Source organism: Mytilus trossulus, chromosome 6 (genome assembly GCF_036588685.1).
Source record: "Mytilus trossulus isolate FHL-02 chromosome 6, PNRI_Mtr1.1.1.hap1, whole genome shotgun sequence".
Classification (NCBI taxonomy): Eukaryota; Metazoa; Mollusca; class Bivalvia; order Mytilida; family Mytilidae; genus Mytilus; species Mytilus trossulus.
The window spans coordinates 6,544,357-6,565,614 of NC_086378.1; the positions used below are offsets into that span (position 1 = coordinate 6,544,357).

Genomic DNA, 21,258 nt, shown 5'->3' on the forward strand with positions numbered 1-21,258 from the left:
TTGTTAGGATCAGAATCTTAATCTGGTACAGAGTAAATTAAAGAAGTCAACTTTTTATCATTTGTCAAGTTTTTGTTTTGGCTTCTGATTAAAAGTTTATATGAACTATTCATTGTGTTTGTTAATGAGGACTTGCAAGTTGAATTTAATTACATTAAGGAATTCCACTAAGATTGTCAAATTAAAAACTAGTAATACCAAATAGTTTATAATCCATCCTTGTTATTTGGACATCATTGGAAAATGAAAACAAAAATGAAGTATTGAAAAAGTACCTTTTTGTTGCTGGAATCAGAATTCTATTTTGTTGCTGGAATCAGAATTCTATTTTATAGTCCATTTGTGAATTTATAAGGTGTCATGTTGTTTTCCTGTCAGGCCATCTTTTAGTTAGTTTCTTCAGGTGAAAGAGGTGGTTTACATAGGCAGCTATCAGGAAAAAGGTCGCATGAACTTGAAACCTTGGTACATATAGATATAGGAAGATGTGGTGTGAGTGCCAATGAGACAACTCTACATCTAAATAACAATTTAAAAAGTAAACCATTATAGGTTAAAGTACGGCCTTCAACACAGAGCCTTGGCTCACACCGAACAACAAGCTATAAAGGGCCCCAAAATTACTAGTGTAAAACCATTCTAACAGGAAAACCAACGGTCTAATCTATATAAACAAAATGAGAAACGAGAAACACGTATATATTACATAAACAAACGACAACTACTGTACATCAGATTCCTGACTTAGGACAGGTGCAAATATTTGCAGCCGCAAACTTTTTTCTAAAGTAGTACACATTTTTGTTAAGCGGCCAGCTGAAGCCAGCCTTATGGTGGTGGGTTTTCTCGCTGAGTTGAAGACCCATCGGTGGCATTTGGCTGTTTTTGCTCTTTGGTTGGTTTTTGTCCTGTAGTCTCTTTGACACATTCCGGGTTTTCATTCTCAATTTTATAGAACACAGGAGCGGATCCAGCCATTTTAAAAAGGGGGTCCCAACCCAGAGTAAAAAGGGGGGGTCCAAACCCTAGAATCCCTCCAGGATCCGCCAATGGAACTAGAGCCAATTCTTGGATTTTACCCTGGATTCACTATTTACCTAACAAGGAAATATGATCGTGCAAGCATTGTATGGTGTCCTGTGTCCTAAATGGACACAGCTCTTGTGGTTTGAATTGTCTCCCTTTGGTACACCTTATTTTACAGTTGTCTCTGAGACAATATTGATTCCCACATATATATATATATATATTCTTTAAAGCTAGAATTTTCTTTCTGCCTTGAAGACCCATTGGTGGCCTTTCGGCTTTTGTCTGCTCTTTGGTGTGGTTGTTGTCTCTTTGACATATTCCCTGTCATTTCTATTCTCAATTATATTTGTCTACCTATATACATAAATCTGCATTGTTTAGTAAACTTTACTTTCATCATAATATATCAGTGATTTTAGAGTTGTACTCATCTCAAACTGTTTTCCTCATCTCTGACTTATAATGAATGACTTTATAATTAGACCCACAGAGTCTCAGTTGAAATTATTATTGAATAAATTTATTAAATAATTGTTTCCTTTGACATATCAGTATTGTTAAATGATTTTATCACATTTTATCTTAATAGGGGATAATTTCAGATGAATAGATTATAGTTAACATTGATAGGAAAATCACTTGATCTCAATACAAACTCAAAAGATTTATAAATTATGTATCTTTTATTGTACTACTGAATACCGCTGATAAACATCACAAAATTGCCATTTTCCTGATGTTTTGTATAAGTAGAGATGTAATTTTATTGATATTACAGAAAAACAGCAAGTACTCTATCAAAAATCTTCCAATTTCTCATCATATTTTATTGTTTTATCGGGAGAATTATTATCTACTTCTGAATAGAGAATAAAACCTATCACAATGGATGGCTGGTTCTTACTTATTGGAATTATATCATATTTCTATTGTAAAGCTACTTTGAGGGAGGCAATATTGATCAGTCCAGTTTTGTATGTCAGCTATTTACCAACTTTATTTTGCTAAAGTACTCAATCATAACTCAATGTCAATGGTTAGTCCTTCATTTTTCTCAAATAAAAAATTGTATTGAGGAATTTTTAAAACTGCTGTGTAATGCACGTATAGGTCTTTTTCGTGTTTGTTTTATTTACACATGGTCTTGTATGCTTTTTAATTTTAGTTTCTTTTATGTATTTCAGAGTTTAGTATGACGTACATTATGAACTAGTACATATTTTTGTTAAGGGGCCAGCTGAAGCACGGCTCCGGTTCTGGATTTCCCTGCTGTATCAAAGACACATTGGTGGCCTTCAGAAGTTTTCTGCTCTTTGGTTAGGTTGTTGTCTCTTTGACACAATCCCTCATGTCCATTCTAAATTTTATAACCATAAAGTGTGTTATATTTGGTCAGGTTTGCCAACTTGTTTTGACTGGTTTTCTTCAAGTTTTTGCAAAATAAAAATTGTTATATAGCTTCTAGAAGCTTGGATTTTTTTAGCACAAAAGGAGGAGGGGGGGGGGGGAATTCGAATGAAGTCAGTCAGTGGGTCCCCCTTATAAAAACTTCTGGATCCGCCACTGGCTTGTTTGCAGACTATAATAAATCCACGAAATCAAATATTGAGTTAAAAGTTTTCCTCAAGTCAAGAACATTGGTATCCACAAACTATAAATGAATCCTAGCTATTTATGTAGGAATTATAACAATGAGAAACTTCATGTTTTATTTCAGATAGATCGTGAATGAGGCTTATTCAGGTTGGCTCTTTTGTATAACTGAAAACATATGAAATGTCAATTTTACAACTCAAATAAAAAACCAACATGGTAGAGTTTTGATGATGGAAATCTCTTGAATATCTTGGCATTACAGTTGGTGAGTTTGAAAAGTATACTGACATAACTTAAGTGAGTTTGACAGAACCAGAGTACTGTATGGCCTCTTATCATTTCACACCAAACAACTAATTAATGTCCATTTCAGTAGGAAATAATTAATAATTACACACTTAAACAATTAAACAGCTGCTTCCTTATAATTGAATAACAAGGTATCCCTTTGACCATTTGGTTGCTACAACTGGTCAGAATTAAATGTATTGTATATCCCTTTGACCATTAGATCACTACAACTGGTCAGAATTATTGGTAATGTAGAACTGTATCATATATTCCTTTGACCATTTGATCGCTACAACTGTTCGAAATTATAGCAATGTAGAACTGTAAAGTATGCAGTATGTAGGTAATAATTCTCAATGTTTACTTAGGAGGTCAAATAATTCCAATAATTTGTTAAAATATACCACATTCTGAGATTAAACAAAGATTTCTGACATCTAGGTGTAGTTTAGTTTTATCCAATTTGTTAAGAGAAGTCAGTCATGTTTGTTTATAACTAATTGGCAAATTACAAAATTTTTCTGTGATTTGAAAATAGACAGAAGGCTGATTGAACAAAAATACATCTTGTTTTAGAAATCTAAAACTTCTTATCGCATGCTAACATCAAAAGTTAGCCTCAAGTTGTTAGAGGGGTTTCTAACATGTTTTTAATGAAAAGTATACTTAGAAACTGAATGTGTTTATCTGGTTAATCCATGAACAGGATGTTTGTTGAAAAGTGTTTAATGGTACATTGTTGGGTATGATCCTTAATTCAATGCATCAATCAAAATCATATAGATTTGAATATGCCTATAAGAATAACTTGTAAAAGTGAACAAAGATTCTTTGAAGAAAATATATGATTCCAAGTTGTTGTATTTTCTTTGAAACTTTTCTTTGAAGCAGTATAATTTAGCTTCAAGAGCACTGGTAAGTGAAATTAGTGATTCAAAGATGCAGATCCAAAATTTGAAAATACAATCATAGGCGGATCTAGGCCCCCCCTTTTGTGGGAAAAATTGGGCGTATTGCATTTCCGCTAATTTTCAAAGTCCCAATACTATGTTTCCGCAAATTTAGAGTATACGCTTTGGCAATTTGTATTAATTACTTTTCCGTAAATTTACCTGGTAAATCATAAATATCTGAATGAATATTAGATAAATTATCTGAGTGCCGATTACATAGACAAAGGTTCTTATTTTGGTAAATTGCTAACGCTCTTCTTTGGTTTGGCTTACTTGCCAACTGACATGATTGAAGAATGCTTTGTTGAATTATTAGCCGATGCTCCATCTGACAATAAATACATGAAGTTTGTCGATTATATATTGGAATTTTATATACATGTAGATGGCAAATCGAGATCTCCACCAACCATTTGGGCATCACCTTCTGACACGAGGAAAAGAGAACAACAAATGGTGCCGAGTCTTTTCATGTCCACCTAAAAGAACAGTTTTATGCCTTAGCCATCCTAACATTTTTGTCTTCGTCGATGTGTTACTGTGGACTTTGTACGACGTGTTGGCTACAAACATTCTGCCATATCTGACTTCTGAGCACATATCAAAATATCTGATAAGTGCTGACTTTTGAACATATATATATATACGTTTTCATACATTTTACTTAGGAATTTTACTTGCAGGTTATGATGACCTTTAACTAAATATTTATTTTGTGTTATGGATTTCGATCAACAGGTATTCCTTAATTATTTGTGGAAATGAAATAATTTATTTTTTTCCGGAAAAGTAGGATATTTATTTACAGAAATGTAAACTTTTTTTCCAGAAACGTAAACTTTTTTTTCTGGAAACGTCATTTTTTTTTTCCGGAAAAGAAATGCCAATATGTGGAAACATAAAACGCCGGAAAAATTTGGTTGATTATATAGGGAATCACTGAAGCATGACTGGAGCGGGCCCCCCTTAGGCCAGTCAGAGGGCCCCTCTTAGGAAAAGTTCTGGATTCGCCACTGACAATGTAGGACAACCCTTACCCCACCCCATAAATTAGCCTGCTTTTGGATTATCATATATGAAGCTTCATTGAAGGTATAAATGCAAACTTTGTCTTCAGTGTAATTGAAAGACTGCAAAGCACCTTTCTGTGCATTTTAAGAGTGAATTCACCCATTGAATGAGAATTGGGAATAAGATGGGCATCATTCAACATTACAGAAATTCAAATTGAAAAAGAGATCCAGAGAAATGGATCCTGTTAACCAACAGCTATAAATACCCCCCTCCCCCCTGGTGTTACAAGAAACCAAAAGCTCTAACTACCCCCAGTTACTTGACGATTTATCAAAGGCAGTCAATTATTTACTTATTACACAATTGTAAATTAACATATGTCTTACAAAGGTTATAAGTGTCTGAACCTGACTTTTTATCTTTTGTACATTTGATCTTAATATTAAATGTATTTAATGGGGTCCTCTCATGTAATGATGCTATTCTAGTGCACAATCATCAACTATTTATAAGAAACTTGAATCAAAAGATGCACAATAGCTCTCCACTGCCATAAACAACTGCATGTGTCATAGGGTATGCTACTTCAAAAGAAATCTCATTTGTTTGTTGAATTTTATAGCTAAAAAATATGTCCACCCTTGTTGTTCTGATTGTTACACCTGATGTTAATCATAGGTATGGTGATATAAATCATGTGATCATGCATACATTCCTTTCTTGTTACCCACTAAAAATGTATTAGTCTGGACCTGAGGTGTTCCTCATTTCCATTTAGTAAAAGTAATTTTGTACAACTGTACTAAATGGAACATTGCATTGTTTTACTCTGTTAATTTATCAAATTTTTAGGCCCCATAAGAGCATTTCTTTGCCAAACAGCCACTCATTAAAAAAAAAAAAGGTTCATAGATTTGTTTGATAGGGATAACTCATTGTTAACACTTTTCAGTTGTAAAATATTGCAGGATATGCTGTAAGGTTCAGCAAATGTCCTTGACCCTAATAGTCTTTTTGGAAGGTCTGTTGCTGGATCATGTCAGTTGTCCTAAATCATTCTAGTTTTCACTCAGCCATCATACATAATGTAGTCATTCTTTATACAGTATTTTCCAAATAATTCTAAATTGTATGTCCTGACCTTGACCCAATTTTATATTTGTAAAGGTTAAGGTCATAGGTAGTAATTTATGTAATCTTTATGACATATCTTTGTTGATTTTTTCACTTAAATGTTTTTTTCAGGGTTTTTTCTTTTCTTCTTTATTAGCCTCAACAGAGGATGGTTTCATTTTTGACAAACAATCAAAAATAATGATTAATTGGTGCATTTAGGGCACTAACTTTTAACAAATTGTGTTTCCATGGTAATATTTACTGATGAAAGAGAACCTTTGTTTTCACATAATGTTATCTTTTTTATTTTTAATGGAGAACAAATATAGTACTATTAATACAGATATATCATGAAAAAAAGTTGTAAATGACGAAGACATTACAGAACCCAATACAATATGTATTAAATCATAGCTAATGTCAGAGGTACAATTGTAAACTTTCTTTACATTAGTTAATAGCATTATCTAATTGACAAGTTAGTGCAGAAGCTGCACAATAGATTCAATACACATCCCACATCAAAAGAAAACCAAAGTTATCATTAAGCAAGGCAGTGTATAGGCTTAGCTATACACAAAGCAGATCAAAGAAGAAGAAACAGTTATGATTATGTAAGAAATTGTTGATCATATTGATATAATAATACCTTTGTTTGACAGTTTATTTATTAGAAGGGTGACAGGTTTATGCTTTGGCTGTTTGTTTGGAGTCTGGTATTCTATAATGCACTGATTGTATGGTCATTTAGTAACTGACATTTGGAGTCTAAATTCTACTTTTGTGTAATTGTAAATTTCTTCTCTGGAGTCGGAATTCTATGGTTCAACCATTTATTCTGGAGAGAATTAGCTACATTGATTTGTATATTAACTCTGATTTGGTGTGAATAGAAATCTTTTTCAATTTTATTCGTTAAGTGCAATTTGTCAGGGCACTACAGCTGTTCTTTTTGAAGAGGAAGCTGTTCCATTGATTAAGGACTTTCCGTTTTCAATATTCCTTGGAGTTAAATATTTTTGTGATTTTACTTTTAACCTTAAAGATATCTATATGATTTTAAATATTTCAATTTAATATGTATTGAAGCTATTTTTTTTAATTCGTGAAATTGGGAATCCCAGGCTTCAGCTTCATAGAGATTTTGTAAAAGTGATAGAATGTCATTATAAGTATTATTGAAAGGTCAATTAAAACAATTTCAGAATCAAAATTTCAAAAATAATTTGAATTAATTTTTGTTTTTTTAAGTAATTTAATCTTATTGAAATATCACCTCTAGTTATAATACCATAGTAGGTTGTGTGATGTTTAATAACAGTAAATTAGACCTTTCCTTTTGTTGGACATCCATTTGTCCTTATCAGATGAAAAGGGTTAAAATTGATGGCCCTTAATTGTTATTACTACAGATACAAAAGGTAGAGGTCAGATCCTTAATTATAATTACCCAACAGAATGAGATATGATGGTCATGTTTGTCTTTGATGAAGTGGAATGTTGTCCCATTATCTGTACCTTACATGAAGGAGAACTCCCCTAGGGGGAGATAATCATCACCTTTTGTGTTGTTACATCATGTACTAATCTATCATTGTTTGTATCTATTGTCATCTGTATTGTAGATGGTGTTAAGATAATGTAGATGTCTTCATTTCTTTAAAGGTATGACAGTGTCCAGATTTAAAAAATAAATAATTAAAGAGTGAAGAATGAAAACAAAAGTCACCTCCTGCAAAAATATTTTTCAAGTGGAGGGGTTAAGAAATATTGCATAGATTAATTAAAGAGGAAGTTTATTACCTTGATGAATTAGGAAATATCAGTTTCTTGAAAATATAAATGTTAGCTTTTTTTTTACTTATAGATGGAAGAGATTTTAATTCACCATGAGAAATTGTTGCCTCTTAAAATGTTTATTTTAGTTTAAGGATCTAATAAAAGCTGCAGATATATTTTGAATTTCATCTGAAGTTTTTATTTTTTTCGAATTTAGATAAACCATAAAATATTCTAGTCAACTTCAATCTTCACTAAAAAAAATGGAAAAAGTTGGTTGAGTGCTTGGCTATGTCTTTATGTTTTGTTTGTATGCTTAGTGATTTGAATTTATGTTTCTGGCTGTCTATAAACCAGACATGTTTATGCTTTAATGTCTGTATATTTAATGAATTTAGAGCATCAAGCTTACTATATCAATTACTGAGTCAATGAAAATTTAATGTCCAACCATAGGCTATTGTGGCTTTAATTACGGGGAGGATCATGTCCAACTGTAGGTTACTGTGCTTTAATTATTGGGGAGGATCATGTCTGCTTTACTGCTGTAGGGTGTGATGGAGGATTGGCCACAAATTATTATCTTGTTAAACAGAAACATTCATATAATGAGAAGATATTTTACTAGTTGTTTGGCCATAATTTGGGTGTTAAATTCATCTTTCCAATTAATTCTGAGGCTGTCTGGTCATATATAATTGGCAGATTGGTTGCCATCCTTTCAATTAGAAGAGCATTTTTTAGGGCCATAAAAATTGGGAGTTCTTGGCAGTGATCAGTATATATCATTTAACTGTATTGGTTATTTCAAACATTTATGTGCAGAAGTGATACAGAAAGTCTATTCTTGGAAGATTTAAAGAATAATATTTCCAAATACTACAATATATTTATTTTAGAACATTCAATGATCAGGTTTATATATTAAAGATGGATTTCCAGGTCTGCAATTTTAATTAATTAAATTATTGATTGTTTAATGGTACTTTATAAGTCGGTCACCCTAAATCCAAAGGAGAGGGGAAGAACAAGCTTTAGTTCGGAAGAAATCTACCTAGTCAGTTAGTTTTTTTATCAATTAGAAAATAAGATGAATTTATGATCATCAAAAAGTAGGTCAGAAAGCATAAAAATCATGTCAGCTTAAGATGGGACATAACACTACAGGGAGATAACTCAGTTAAAACTGCTTTAGAGCAAAGACAGTTGGTTAAATAATATAAAAGCCTTCTCCTTAGCTCTGATGCATCAGGACAGGAGACAATTTATCCACAGTTTTAACATGTGATATTAATTCTGGAACATAATGAATGCTGATGATGTAATTTTCAGACATCTTTCAATGTCAGAGAAAAATGAAGATGGCACTTGACGTTATAAGTAACAAACTTTGACATCACAAAGTAGATGTCAAGAAATAAAATTACATGATGAAAGAGTTAATTAAGTTACTATTTTATAATCTTTGTCCTTGTTTTACTTTGATAATAACATTATTACAGAAGTGACCTCATGAAAATTGATGTTTTTGAGACTGTATATTTTCCTTGCCTAATGATGCACACTCCATTGACCGTCCTTTCTTGTGTAAGTTAAATTAGTCAACATCATTGGTGGTGTATGTAGAAAGATAATCATAACACATATGGTTTGAAGTAGTCCACTTGATACCATTGTAGTTCAGTTAACATTCAAAACAAACAAAAAACTCTTTTTTCTCACTCTGTTTAGACTTGATGTCTACAAACTAGGTCAAGTTGACCAGTTGATTATTTTGGCTATGTAACAGTGGAAAGGGCAAATATTTTTTCAGTGAAGGAAATGTTTGTTTTAGATAATACTTGATATATTGGTCAGCCTCCCTGCCAGGCCATCTGTCAATAATCAGGGGGGAATGGTGTGAATGACTTCAGAAATCAAAGGGAGATAATTAGACTGGATGTAGGGTACTAATTTGTCATACTCATTCACGTAAAATCTTTAGGTAGGTTGTAATGTTTTCTAAACAAAAACTTGTGGTAGGCCTTTGGCCAGTGATAAATATTGTGAAAACTAATAGTAACTAATCTGAAAGAGATGTCAGTTTGTTACTTTGTATGCCAAATCAACTTATTTTACGATTGATGGCTTTTTAAATATCCAGAATTCATTGTTTCTTGCAAGTGTTCATTGACTTTAGGATCACATAATGAAGTATTTTTGTCCTGCTTTGAGGTCACTGGTTATCAGTATAGACATTGGTATTAGTTTTGTTAAGTTTGAAAATGAGAAGTGTTTAGATCCTCATTACAAGGAAATAAATAGAAAGAAAAGAGAGTGTTAAGAAATTCAGATTCAACAAAAAAAGTCATGACCATAAAATATTGAGGGTATTTATAAATCAGACAAGATCCCAACAACACAAATAACCAAATGACATCTCAAGGACAAAATATACTTTAACAGTAAGCAGGTGTCCATACAATATATAAAACTGAAATGTCAATGCCGTATGAATTCCATAAAAGATGGACATTAATAAAATTGATTTAACATTTTATGGAAATTTTGGTCAAAAACCTGCAATTCCACATATACTGCTGTTATTTAGCCTCCTAAATAACAATAACCTGAACTGAATGTCTAAGGAATTAAGTATGGCAGAAATATGAAACATTACTTGGAACTAAATAATGATAGGTTATTAATAAGCTTCCAGTCTATTGTATTCTGTATTTATTACATGATTAGGAAAAACAGGGTTAAAAGTCTGCTTGGGTAAATATTGAGCCATGGGAGATAACTATTGCCTTGTTATTTTTGAATTTATTCTGGGAAGTCTTTTAATCAAAGAAAACTCCATTAAAACACTTCTTAAACTTCAGTATTGATTGTCTTGGAATTGCTCAGACGTATCAAATATGGACCATTAAGGAGCATCACTATCAGTCACACTTTATAAAACCAGTAGACAGTCAAAGGATTTAATTTCCAGGAACCAGTTGACTGGTCATTCCTGACAAATTGAGAGTCATTTGTGAGCTCATGTGTATTCCATAGAACAGTCTATCACCAATATATAAAAACAAATTTGTCTGAAAATAAATTGTTAAATGTCCTTCTTTATGTTAGAGATAAGGAAAGAAATAGCCATCTAGAGAGAAAAGAGCTATAAACCACTTATTATTGGAAAATTACATGGAGTTTGTCTGTAGACTAATTTGTTACATGCAATTGAATGTCAAATTCCAAGATTTTTCTTCACCTTAATAGTCATAAAATAGGGAAAGAAGTAATTTTCATGGAGTCTATTTAATGTTTGATGGGTAGATAATAGTATCAGAACTACATCAGGGGTAAAAGATATACTCAAATCTCTAGTTAGGAATAAAAAAACAATTTCAACATGTATAGACTTTGTAATTGTTTGTTATCTTGCAATAGTATAATATATTATAAAGGTTTTGTAATTGTATTGTTGTGCGGTAGGTTATCTTTGTATTATATGTTATGGAGATTTTTTCATGCAATAGATTGATATGCTGAGCCATCATAGACATTGACATCATCAACATTCAAGTCAATGCAGTTTTACTGGTAACTAGACCTCTCAGTCCATTGGCATAACAATAGGTTCTTGTGAAGTACTAAGGTATTTACTGAATCTTGCAGTAAAATGTACATTGAATTTAAAGTAATTGCGAGAACACAAATTGTCTTCATTTATTTGGCAAATGATCATTACCATAAGTATACATGCACATCAAGGCATGGTTTGTTGAATTGTCTACCAATTTTCTGTTATGGCAGACATACAGCATATCTTCATTAACTTTCTAAAAATAAAAGACATGCTAGGAGTACAACTACAGCTTCCAAATGTCAACATTTGACTGTGCCATTAACGAATATGAAGGACTAAAAATTTGTGAGAATGATGTTATTTGTCTAGTCTATATTAAAATACGATGCCAGTGCAGATAATTTTGATATAAATGGCTTGCTATGTGACCAGATTGCAAAAAGTCTTTCCCTACCCAAACTCATTTCAACTGATTGCTCATTTTCATCACTTTGTTATTAAAGTTAACTCAAGTGAATTGTGCAGAAAATTTTATCAAAAGAAATTAGTCTGTAGACTGGTTCTATGATGTAACACACATCAGGGGACCAGTCATTAATCATCATTTCTATCAACAAGGGTCATTTGCTGTTATTTAAACTGTTTGTATAATTTGTCTTTGCCAATCAGTTTGACTTAAGAGATAGCATACACATTCAAATATATATTAACTGAGAGTAGATCAGATAACTATGGTCATATAGATATGAGAGAATGTAAATTCATTTTCTTGTGATTGATGTCCATACATAAATAAAACAGATAAATTGTACAATTATAGGAATTCTGTTTTAAAAAGCTCACAATTTGTCAGAGCTATTATAGATGATACACATGTAACTTTATATAACACCAAGTCCTGAGAAAGCTGTCAAAATAAAATGTTAGAAAATATTACTAAAAGAAGAAAAAAAAATGCTTCACAAACAAATGGAGAATGTGTCCATGGGACACAGGTGATGCCCGGGCAGCTTGCATAAAACTTTATAAAGGAACATAATTTATGGACAGACAAGGGTTAAACTTACTGATCCCTTCACTACAGTGGGGGCATAAAAATAGAAGATTTCTTAGATGATACCATGTGGTGCTTTTAAATATCAAAGACAAAAATTACATCAACTTGATTACATTCAAGAGTACAAACAGACAATTTAAACTAATTCACTTTATCAGATCAGTGGTACCAATTATGATCTACACTAATGTTCCTGAATTATGCATGTAATATTTGTCAATGGACAGAGAACTACACAAAAATAAGTAAAATCTTTTGATTGATTGGCAATGATCGCAGATAAATATTGTAATATTTGATAAACTGTCCTTTAGTTTATAGCATTTAGGGTTGCACTTTCATGGTGATTAATTCCAAACTCCTGCAAGTCAGTAATAAAAAACTAAAGAACAATATTTTTGTGTTAAAGAGCTACATAATTTTATTTCTCACATTCAGACAACACAGGCAATACCACTCGTAACTTAATGGCCTTTAATTTTTCCGTTATTTCATTTACATCTTTGCTGCCAGTAATAGTCAAACCCAATAAAATTCTATAATATAATGTAATAATTTCTTTTGTATGTAAATACTTCTCTTTCATCGCAGAGAGAAGTTACTAGTAACGATTGTCTATGTATAATATGGGAATACCATATGTAAGTCTGTTTTCTAAGTGAACCATTTCTTGTTCTCTCTGTTTTTGCTAATTTAATGGATATTTGATTATTTTTGCTGCCAGAGGTCACAGGATTATATTCTGCCATTGTTAATTTTAAAAGCAGCACTTTAAAATTGTTCAGGATTAATAAAGTACTTAGTTCTAAAGATCAATTTATTAACCAAATTTTTAGGGTATTTTTACATAACAGTACACAAGATACTTGCAGTTTTAAGCAACATTTAACTAAGTTATATTGACAACAATTGTCATAGGGCCAATTTGTACTTTTAAAGGTTGGTAATGTTTCTTAGTCATATTTGTTCACCAATCAATTGATATATATATTTTAGTGCTTCAGATGAAACAAATGCTCTATAAAATTTTGGAAATATTTTGTTTGTTTGTCAGGTCAGGATGAAATGAATATCTTTTGCTTTTCAAGAAATGTTATACTTTTGATTCATTTATTTTCAAAGATATCAATTTTTATGATAGGTTTTTCAAACAGACCTAATTTTGTAATTTCATCCTTTAAACTCCTATCAAAGTAACATACAGAATGGGTACTTCATTCTGGTTTCAATTTGGTGTGACTGCCATACAAGTGAGAGTTTAAGCTAGCTATAAAACCAGGTTCAGTTCACCATTTTCTACACTAGAAAACGCTTGTAACAAGTCAGGAATACGATAGTTGTTATCCATTCATTTGATGTGTTTGAGCTTTTGATTTCGCCATTTGATTAAGTTAACTTTCTGTTTTTAATTTTCCTTGGAGTTCAGTATTTTTGTGATTTTACTTTTTCTTCCAACCAAAGAAATCAATAATATAATGAAAAGTACTTGACATGAGGCAGTCTAGGCAGAACTACACAGCCTATCTTTAAGTGTCTGACTTCACAGTTCCTCCTAGCCTAATTAAAAAAATAAATTGAAAAACTAAATCAAGAACCTTATTGCAATTTAAAAACCACCTACCATAAAAACAGCAGCCACTTTAGAGAGTATATATAATTACATAGTGTTAATATACAGGCTTGATTGATGTAATAGCATCAGATAAAGTCAATGTTCAGGTATTAAACATTTCTGCAGTTGGTGTATTGTTTATTTATCTAACTTTATCCATAAATCTTCCTATATAAATTCTGGAAGTCTGAACGTTTACAGAAGCAGATGATAATCTTTGTGAGAGTTGATGATGGCACATTTTTACATTGAAGTATCTGTATAGTTGAATGTGTTCAGTACCTCTTGATATAATCTTTGGCTTTTTTGGCTTTTATTTCATATTGCATATTTCCTCTGAAAAACATTTGTTATAGAAGGTTAGTGCTGAATGATGTTTAGAGGCATTATGCTTATTCATTTATCCATTCATTCGTTTTTTCGATTAAGATATGCCATTTGTATCCATAATACCAGCTAAACCAGAGACTGCATTACTTTTAGAGGTCTGTGGTTTTATCAGGTTAGTACGGCTTCCTAAACCAATAAAAACTGGCCGCCACTAAATAACACAACACAAGTGGCTTTAAACACAATTTAATCAATCAAAACATGAGTTGCATATATTAAGGAATCCATTGTTATGATTGGTTACCACAGCTTCTGGTAGGGATTTCTGTAGGAGTTATTTTACAAACTATTATTACCTTACAAATTTCTTGACCACTTATACTTTGTGCATAAAGAAAAGTTATAACTGGGGAATGTATCAAAGAGACAACATACCAACCATAGAGAAGACAACTGCTGAAGGTCGCCAATGAGTCTTCAATGCAGTCAGAAACTCCAGCACCCGCAGGCATCCTTCAGCTGGCTCCTAAACAAATATGTATACTAGTTCAGTGATAATGGATGTCATAATAAACTCAGAATTATACACAAGAAACTAAAATTCAAAATCTTGATACTAATAAAGGTCATAGTATTATAAAACCTTATTGTTTCCAGAGTTTATTGGTTACTAAACTCGGGGATATTATCACTAATTCAAAACTACTTTTTAAGACTTTTTTTCATTTGTGTGAAAATGTTGGCAAACAGTATTGAGAGTAATTCAGAATAGTTTTTGGACAATTGTTTATAATTGTAAACAGTACACTGGTTACACTGTAGTCCAGAGAGAAGATAGTTTAATTACTTTCTGTTAATTACTGAGAAATAGTTTGGCAACTTACATTGACTAAGGTTGCCAATCGCTAATTTTCTCTCACTTTGAAGTTGTCATTTCTAGAGTAGTACAGTGATTAACTAATGGATTTACAGCTCAGGGAGGGTGTAGATTTCTACGAAGGACATGTGACTTTTACATCTTACACATTCGGTACCTGGCAAGTGGTCTTGCTGTTGTTTTTGCTTTTCTGTAATAAAGTGTTGTTTTAATTATTGCTCTCTCATGTTTATAATTAAATATTTGTAGTGGTTGGTTTTTATTGTTTGACAGGTAAATGATGGAGAATTCTATTCCCCATTCAAAGCATGCAGAAATTGAAAATTTTAATGAAGGGAAGACAAAATATTGTTTATTTTTCGCATTATAGGAAATGCATTATGTGTCTTTGTTTTTCAGATATCCAGTAGTTTTAGTGGATGGGATATATATACTTAATAAAGTTGCATGCTTTTTTGGTAAGTATTATTTTAATTGTTTTTTATTACCACCTAACAGACTCGTTCACCATTCTGTGTTTCTCACTCTTATTTTGAAATTTAAAAAAGTTTGAGTAGTCCAGAAAAGTTGCTGGACTACAGTGTCCATTTATAATGGTCGTATTTTGACAAGTTATGCCTTTCTATTAAAAGTCACACTGTCAGCAGTAACAATTAACCTAATTGGTCTTTGCCAATCAGCCTTAAGAAAATATACTAGCTAATTAAAGGAGGAATTTTGGCTGGACATGTTTGCCAACAAATAGTCATATTACTGCATTTTTCTTTTCTTCAGACTGACAAAATATTACTCAAAGTTAATAGGTTTATATGACTAAAAAGAGATTACCTTTTTTTAAATGTATTCCGATGCCAAAACTTTGACAAGAGCGAGTGAAAATACATAAATTTAAAGTTTTTTACCATCATCAGCTAAATGTGCATTTATACCTTGCCATATGGTAGTCACTTGAACTGTAAATGTTAAATTATTACATGAACGAGAATGTCTTGAGTTTATTTACTCAGACATTCACCTCACATGGTTATGATTTTTAAAATGGGATATGGAAACCAATACTTGTAAATGACCTCTTTTGCAAAGGGAGGCAACTAAACCTGTATTCAGAAACAAACCAACATCACAATGGCCAATAATCACGAGGATTATAAGAATCTAAAACCCCAATCTTGCTCAGACTTCCAATGTGCTAACCATCTATATGAACTTTTTATCAGAGACAATACTTGCTGGCCTTGTTATACACTTAGCATTTGTATGATGAAGTATTCGATTGCTTTGATCATTATTCAGACATAGTTTTGGTCCCTGAAGACTATACCTCTAATGGAGGGTACAGATAAGCTGATCATCAGATGTAGACATATAATTGGTAATAATACATCTTGATCTATTGTTTGATATACTTCTATCACTATCTGATGTAAACAATGCAACAGTCTAGGCTATTCTCTGATTTCCTCTGTGTAAAGGCTACCCATGATATGTTGTGGCTAAAACTATCTAGATATGTAATGGAGGCATTGCTCAATAGTCATGGTTTGTTTCTGATTTCCTCTGTGTAAAGGTTACTGATGATATGTCTTTGTTTGAAAATGGAACCACTAGTCATACACAGGTCATTTCATTTCATTGACACTTATTATCACTCTGGTAATTTAAAAGAAAGCAAAAAATATCTGATTGCATTATTGTGTTATTGTGATTTGCATAACCCGTACATATGCAAGTTTATAGAAAATTTGGTGTTTTCTAGTGTTTCACTACAATTATCAGACTGAAAGAAAAATAAATAATTAAATTTTGTTTGTTTCAAGTGTATTACCACAATAATCAGACTAAAAGAAGATTTTATTTAACTTTTTGTAGTTTCAAGTACATTACTACAATTATCATACTAAATAAATTTTATTTAAAAATTATCATTATTTGCAGCATTCATTTGAAAGGAATAGGTTCCACTATCAGAACCCCCATAAAATATATTCCTATCATGTTTGGATTAACTCTGTTTTGATATATTGACTCAGAATTATGATACTTATTATATATTGATGTTGGCAGACATATATATTGAGGATAATAGGATATTTATTTTTAATACTGGACAAAACAGAAGTTGATTGGAGTCTTCTAAGGTGAGCATGGTCAAGGCTTGTAAATAAACCAGGAGTTCAAGAAATTAAAATAACAAGTGATGAAAAATATATTTAGGAAATACATAAAATTCAATCTCAACATGTAGAGGGATTGATTGAATCAAGGATTTGTATAGTAAAGTCTTTGGGTGACTGATATGTCAGATGGTTTGTTCATGAATGCTGCTAGTTCACAATGTAACAGTCCACAGGAAGGCATACCAACCAGTTTAAAGAAACACTTTCTGACACTATGTTAACCAGTCTTTGTTTATTATTTTCTAACTCTTTTTAAAATGTTCCATGATTAGCAGCAAATTGCATAATAACTAATGGAAATGCCATAACAGCTTTAAAAAGCAAGCGTAAAAAATCCGAAACTGATGTTACCAAGCCTGAAAATGCTAAAGTTAGCTACCCCAAATCGCTGAAACTAATTGTGAAAAGTACTAAACAAGCTGAAGTCAAATACATACCACCATTTTAATCTGAAACAAATCATGAAAATGTTACTGGTGCTGAAACAAAGCATAAAAATGTTACCAGTGCTGAAACAAAGCATGAAAATGTTACCAGTGCTGAAACAAATCATGAAAATGTTACCAGTGCTGAAACAAATCATGAAAATGTTACCAGTGCTGAAACAAATCATGAAAATGTTACCAGTGCTGAAACAAATCATGAAAATGTTACCAGTGCTGAAACAAATCATGAAAATGTAACCAGTGCTAAAACAAAGCATGAAAATGTTACCAGTGCTGAAACAAATCATGAAAATGTTACCGGTGCTGAAACAAAGCATAAAAATGTTACCAGTGCTGAAACAAAGCATAAAAATGTTACCAGTGCTGAAACAAAGCATGAACATGTTACCAGTGCTGAAACAAATCATGAAAATGTTTCCAGTGCTGAAACAAATCATGAAAATGTTACCAGTGCTGAAACAAAGCATGAAAATGTTACCAGTGCTAAAACACATCATGAAAATGTTACCGGTGCTGAAACAAATCATGAAAATGTTAACAGTGCTGAAACAAATCATGAAAATGTTACCAGTGCTGAAACAAAGCATGAAAATGTTACCAGTGCTGAAACTTAACATGATCATTGCTAAATTCTAAGTATGTTTTAACTGTGAAAACAGCAAAAATCAACCTCGATCAGCATAGAAATGTATGTATTCTACTATTCTGTAATTAACAGGTAGAATGAAAATGAAGTTCTAAAAGTTGAATCTGAAAGTAGAAGGACTTTATTAAATGATATCAGTTTCACATTTGACAAAAACAATACTAAATAGAGATGATACTTTACCATGGTGAATGAATATTGTAGGAAACCTTTTAGAGAATACTTTACAATGATGAATGAAAATTGTTGGAAACCCTTATGCACTGTCATCTTTTGATGACAAAACCATTGCTTTTAGCACACATTTCTAAATGTAGCAATCATTTGTTCCGTTACAAACCCTCTTATAAGCTTATAACACTTCATTCTTATTCATAATCACTCTTTGGTGTTGTAATGAATCGATGAAATACTTTCAGTGCTAGCAGGTTACTTACTCCTAGTATTTAAATCATATGAAATATGAAAAGCTTAGAATATAACTAATTAAAAGCTTTAATTATAATGGATGAAAAGCTTTAATTATAACGGATGGAAGCTTAGAATTTAACTGAATTAGAATCCATTTTCAAAAGCCATTAATAGGATATATGTGCAGTACAGCACTGCAATCTCTGCTGCAGGTTAGACTCCTACCTAGATTATATATATGCAGTACTGCACTGCAATCTCTGCTGAGGGTTCCACTCCTACCTAGATTGTAAATATGCAGTACTTCACTGCAATCTCTCCTGAGGGATCGACTCCTACCTAGATTGTATGTATGCAGTACTGCACTGCAATCTCTGCTGAGGGGTAGACTCCTACCTAGATTGTATATATGCAGTACTGCACTGCAATCTCTGCTGAGGGTTCTACCTAGATTGTATCTGATCTATTGATAGGAGATAATTGATATTAGCTGGAGATGATTTGTAACATCCCCCCCCTCTTATACAAACAAACACCTTTACCTTTGTGATACACAATCTACATGTTTTTCCTGTTTATATATCTCTGATACAACATCATTTCAAATTTCTGCATATTTTTGTGTTTATTTGTGAATATCTGATGTTTCTTTGTAGTTGTGATTAATACCTCTGATTGGATTCCATTATATAAACTAACTGAAGAATTCATATCATTAAAATAATAACAGATATATAGGGATAATTAGCCAACATTTCCCCCTGACAATTTCCACAGAAAGTCTGTTTATTTTGGTTCTGATAAGATTTTTTGGTATCTTCTGAGGAAATTTTTATCACTGTCTTGCACAATCTAACAGAAGTGTTAAATGTTTAGAATTTCTGTCTTGACTTTTTTCTCTCCATCTTGAAGAGTTAGATTAAGTTTTGATTAGACTTGGGTAAATAGACTTGTGGGTTTTTTATGTCTGAAATTAATATTTGACATAACACAGTTGATTTAGAAATGAATGAAAGGAAACACGGTTATATGTCAACGAAACTGCAATACAATGACACTAAATTTTTTTCTGTAGTCTTCATTGCTATATAAACAAGTGTGGAAACAATAAAATTTTGAATCAAGAATAGAATGTTGACACTTTTGAAGCTTTTTTTCAGTACACCAACTTGGAACAGGATATAGGCAGGAACAATTTAAGATGTGACATACATTTTATATAAAAATTAAACTAAATTTAATCACACAACCTTTGAAAGGAAAGTTACTAATACAAATGTTGTTTTTTTTCATTTACATCTAAAAAATTCTGGGTAATTCAAATTTTTTTGTGGTTTTATAAATGTATACACACATTAACGCAATTAACCTTCTGTTCTGCCTCTTAGCTGAGCCTGCTGAATAATTCTTGTAGGTACAAAAATTAAAAGACCTGTGATTTGATTAGCAAAACCACCAGAGTATATATATCTTGTTTTCACACAACTTTTTCTGATATTTGATTTTGAAGTGTTGTCTGGTTGCTGTCTCTCACTAAATTTCCCCAATCTCACTTTATTCATAGGTGTTTGAATTAAAAGGACAAGTAGATTACTGCCTGGTTAACCTAGGAGTTGATGTTAATGTAAGTAGGTATAACAGTAGCTAAGAAATCGGTTTATACATGTAATTGTCTGAGCTTTCTATGTAAGATGTTATTTTTCTGGTCTTCCCAACTTAAAGCTGTCCATCCTAATTAAGTCAGAACACTTAGATATGGTTCTTTATATTCTTTATTGATATTTGTTCCATGTACAGAAAACTGAAACTGATTTTTATACCCCCGCTTTAAAAAAGGGGGGTATACTGTTTTACCTCGGTCTGTCTGTCCGTCCGTCCGTCCCTCCGTCCCTCAGTCAGTCGTCCCATGAAACTTTCATCACATTTTTCTCAGGAACTACAATACAAGGATTTCTGAAATTTGGTTTCAGGGTTTATCTAAGTCAGCTATACCGTGTGATGCGTTTTTAGATTGACCACTTGACAACTTCCTGTTTACCGAACACTTGCATATTTTTACACTATTAATATTACCCACTTGCGGCGGGGGTATCATCAGTGAGCAGTAGCTCGCAGTTTCACTTGTTTTTCACAGCTTAACCAACCCACAAGACAGTTTTGGTCTAAACTATGAATGTTAATTCTGAAGATCATCCGTCTGTCTGTCCGCATTCAGGTTAAATTTTTTGGTCAGGATAGTGTTTGATGAATTTGAAGTCCAATCAACTTGAAACTTAGTACACTATTGTTCACTGTGATAAGATCTTTCTAATTGTAATGCCAAATTAGAGTTTTGACCTCAATTCAATGGTCCAATGAACAA

The 21,258-nt window shown here is 32.0% G+C and overlaps 2 long non-coding RNA genes across 2 annotated transcripts in view; one reads left to right on the top strand and one right to left on the bottom strand.

Annotated features, from left to right (window-relative positions):
* LOC134723163 (uncharacterized) overlaps nt 1-15,647 on the top strand; it is a 63,787-nt gene extending 48,140 nt beyond the window's left edge. The window contains exon 4 of the long non-coding RNA XR_010107999.1: nt 15,616-15,647. This is a non-coding gene — a long non-coding RNA (uncharacterized LOC134723163). The remainder of the gene's footprint in view (nt 1-15,615) is intronic.
* On the bottom strand, nt 12,862-15,404 carry LOC134723161 (uncharacterized). The gene is made up of 3 exons (XR_010107997.1): nt 15,224-15,404; nt 14,775-14,865; nt 12,862-14,345 (listed from the first exon to the last, which is right to left on the bottom strand). It is a non-coding gene; the product is annotated as an uncharacterized LOC134723161 (long non-coding RNA).
* Nucleotides 15,648-21,258: the final 5,611 nt, after the last annotated feature.